This window comes from Galeopterus variegatus, unplaced genomic scaffold, assembly GCF_000696425.1.
Source record: "Galeopterus variegatus unplaced genomic scaffold, G_variegatus-3.0.2 Scaffold1096, whole genome shotgun sequence".
In the NCBI taxonomy this organism is placed as follows: domain Eukaryota; kingdom Metazoa; phylum Chordata; class Mammalia; order Dermoptera; family Cynocephalidae; genus Galeopterus; species Galeopterus variegatus.
In genome coordinates this window covers 437,720-441,744 of record NW_007727207.1, presented here as the reverse complement: position 1 = coordinate 441,744, position 4,025 = coordinate 437,720, and positions in this window count along the sequence as shown.

Sequence of the window (4,025 nt, the reverse complement as noted above, 5' to 3'; positions counted from 1 at the left end):
TAAACACAAGGGGTCTGAGAAATGCAGGCGATTATCCAAATCTAGGTGTATGTATGAGTTTCCTATTGCTGCTGTCAACACATTGCTACAATCGTAGAGGCTTAAAACAACACAAATGTATTCTATTACAGTTCTGAAAGTCAGAAGTTCAAAATGGTTCTAATGGGGCTAAATTCTAATGAGGATGCCAATCCCAAGAAAGTCTAAGTGGACTGGACTCCTGAAGAAACAGCAGGGAGGGCATTAGCCATGGAGAAAAACATTAGGCAACATCATGTAAAGTGCTGTTGAATATTTCCCAAGGAGGCCTCTAAAAAACCCACGTGGAGGTTTTTTACCCATGAGAGAGAGTGAGACAAGCCTATAACATTCCAGTTGGGCAAGAACTTTCCTGTTCTTCTTCCCACTCTTTCCCTTATGTTGGCCCCGGAAGGGCTAGAAACCATAAGGCTAGGGCTGGCCCGTGGCTCACTTGGTAGAGTGTGGTGCTGACAGCACCAAGTCAAGGATTAAGATCCCCCTACCGGTCATCTTTAAAAAAAAAAAAAAGAAACCATCAGGCTGGAAAAATCTAAGGAGGGAAGCACGAAGAACCCTCAATAGTCTGCAGGTTTCTAGATGCAGCAGGCTCCAGTTGGGGGTTGGGAGAAAATATAACTTTAAATCGATTGGAATATTTATTATTAGGTAGGATTAGACATTTCTAATGACTGAAATGACACTGTGTTAATGACCTACAACCACCCTAGGACTTATTTATTACTTGTGAGTTCATAAGAGCCATGACACTGCCCGAGTTTTCTCACTGAGGCAGGAGAGGAGCTTTTCCCCTGTATATATTTTAAAGAAAAGCAAAACTGAAGACGTTCTCTTATTGGATCTTAGGAGTTTTTCCTGTTCAACGTACATCTTTAAAAATTTCACATAAACATTATTATACTTTTGTATAATACTAATAAACATTATGATACAAGCTCTTCTGAAACTTCCTCTATTCACTTACTAGTATGCATTGGTGGCCTTCCCATGTCAGTAGAGCTTTACTCCGTTGACTTTAATGACTGTGTAGAATTCTATTGTATGAACATACCATACTTTATTTAACTGCTAATTTATTGACGAACATCTGTATAATTTTATTTTTTACCATTAGAAATAATATTGCAAAAACATTCCTCATCACCTGTGTGACACAGATGAATGGATTCTCTGGGAACTAGAGTGGAACTGCCCCATGCCAAGGGCAGATTGAACACGTGTGGTTTTGATCTGCCTGTCTTCCATTCTCCCTCTTTCTGATAATAGCACCTCCATTTTCCTTTGGAGGAAATGGAGATGTGATAAAAACAAAAACGAAAACAAAAAAACCCAGCATCTCCAATTGTTCCCTCTATTTTTATTTGAAAACGAATACCATGTGAGGGGTGCTTTCCACCTCTCTGGAAGGGAACTTTGCATGCCGCCCTCTTGTGGAGAAAGGAGGTCATGTCACCCACACTAAGCCAATCAGATGTTCCCTCTAGGAAACTGAATCTGAACAGAGAGACAGAAAAATGGAAAACGATGGGAGATGATTTGTCCAGAAAGAGGTGCCTTCGAGAAGCTGGCCAAATGTCTCCGCCCTAGAGCTCTCCTGAGTCTTACTTTCCCTGAGACCTTGTTATTCGGCCTTTTCTTCAATCCAGTGAGCGACTCCTTATTCTTCTAACACTGTGGATTTTATTTTTTTGTTTTTTGTCTTAACTTGATTCAGCCAGAGTGTGTCTCTATTGTTTGCCAATGATATAAAAAAAGTTCATTTAATATGTTGAAAAATCCCTCTAATTGCCTCCTATCTGAGGTAGCAATTTATACTACGACCAACAGTTGGAAGAGTCTGGGCTTCATTTTATTTTGTTTTGCTGTAAAGAGTTCTGTGGTGTTATGAATAGAGTCTCCTTTTATTCAGTTTTCCTAATACAATGCCACTTGGATTTCCTGATAGAGTGATGTTTATTTCTAAGTGAATGAAATGTTGTTTACTGTGGTGCGTTGGCTGACAGATAACTCATTTATTATTGCCAGAACACAGCTGGTTTGTATTAACATGCTTGAGATGTAACTGATGAAATAATCTATTGTCAAATTAATTGCATTTATAAGTGGAGTGATTCACAAGGATATGAGCCACAAACTTGGACACCACCTGTTCCAAAACTGAGCATTCTTACATGATCACCTTAGCAACTGTAAATAGTGACATAATCATCAAATACCAGCAAAAAGAACAGCCAAGCATGATACAAAAATCCCTTAATTAGCATCATGTTTGCCAATTACTTTATCTTACTTTCAATATATATTAGAAAAACCAGCTGTAGAAGTAGAACAATTTATGATTTGAATTGAAGGCATACGGAAAAGAATTCAGATTCTCCAACTGGGCAAATAACATCACTAACATGATGCCCTACATGCTATAGGAGGCTCCTTGCCCTGTGGGAAGAAAAATGTTCAGGTGATTTATGGAAAATGTGAACCCTAAGTAAAGATAAATTACCGTGAGCCCTCCATCATCAAGAATTGCGTGTACTGGGGAGAGAGAAATGAAATCATGCACGCAGCCAGCTTCTTGAAACATTTCCTACAAAATCAAAAGGGGAAAACTGTACACATTTGACTTTTATCTCCTCTCCGCACTGCACCTATTTTTGATGAGATTTAAAAAAAGGATGGAAAATGTTCAGAGGAGAGAGATTTATAATGCTGGAACAGGGGCTTTGCAAGGTTTTACCTGAGAGCAGGGGTGTTATTCAAAATATTTGACAGCCAGTATGATAATGTAAATAAATATGTAAAGGAAAATTAAACCAGTAACCATCAGGTGCTGTATAGAATCTCAGAAAGGAAGATTACTTAAGTAAATAAAATCGTGTTGTTTTGTAACTAAGATATGTGGAAAAGATTGTCTTTCATGTGCCAAGCAATGTGACTGACAGCTGGAGAAATTGCCAAGTGCGTGAATAGATAAAGTCTCCTCGCCAAGGCCTCCAGTGTAGTGTTAAATAGATCTGATGATGGGGCGTGTCCCATGCTTCTCATATTTCACAATTAAGAATGGTGTGTGCTATAGGTACTTTGTAGTTACTTTTTTTTTTTTTAAAGATGACCGGTAAGGGGATCTTAACCCTTGACTTGGTGTTGTCAGCACCACGCTCACCCAGTGAGTGCACCGGCCATCCCTATATGGGATCCGAACCCGTGGCCTTGGTGTTATCAGCACCACACTCTCCCGAGTGAGCCACAGGCCGGCCCCTGTAGTTACTATTCATCAGCTTAAGGAATTTCTCCTGTGTTTTGAGTTTCTTGAGAATTTTTTTCTTANTGTGATTTTCCCTCACGGTATCATTGTCTAGTTTTGGCTGCATTAACCTCATAGAATGCGACTAGGGGAATACTTAATTTTTCTGTCTTCTAGAAGATTGGAACAATTTTTCTTTGCAAAGTTTTTAGAATTTGTCCACAAATTTGGCTGGGTCTGCTATTTTCTTTATGGAAAGATTTTTTACTACTGATTATATTTCTGTAATGATGGTAGGACAATACAGGCATTCCCTTTCTTCTTGAGTCAAATTTAGTAAGTTATGAATTTCCAGAAATTTGTTTATGTCACATACATTTTCAAATTAACATTTGATGCACAGATGAAGTAATTATGAAAAGTAGATAAAATAATTATGATAATTCATAATTCTCTTCTCTTTTAAAAATCTGCTGAATGTGTAGCTCTGTTGTCTATTTAAGTCCTATCACTTTTTGTGCCTGCACCCTTTTTTCTTGATAAATCTCATTAAATTTTTGGCTGTTATACCAGTATTTTCTAAGAACCATTTTTTTTTTGCATCAGACCCTTTGTACTGTACCTTTGTGTTCCTTGTCATTAATGTCTGCTGATATTTATTATCTCCTTTTTCCTTAAAAGAGTTTATTCTTTTGTTCTTCTCCTAACTTCTTAATTGGACATGTAGCTTATTTTTAAACTTATA